Source organism: Zosterops lateralis, assembly GCF_965231275.1.
Source record: "Zosterops lateralis genome assembly, chromosome: 15".
Classification (NCBI taxonomy): domain Eukaryota; kingdom Metazoa; phylum Chordata; class Aves; order Passeriformes; family Zosteropidae; genus Zosterops; species Zosterops lateralis.
Window position 1 is genome coordinate 6,286,839 of NC_139775.1, and position 250 is coordinate 6,287,088.

Sequence of the window (250 nt, forward strand, 5' to 3'; positions counted from 1 at the left end):
TACACCATAGTTAATTGTGCATAATTTGCACCCTAACCTAAAGCACTTTTTCCTCCAGTTTAACCATTTAAGTAGATCTCAAATTCATCATGATGAAGGGAAGCATTAAAAAGAAACGTTTTTTTTCGTGGTAGGTTTTGGATGTTAATTAATTGCTGATACCCACCTCAGGACAAACACATATTTTTATTAATTTCTCATTTATTTGTAATTTTCAAAGCCTTGTAGTTTCATGCTTTTTTTTTTTTTT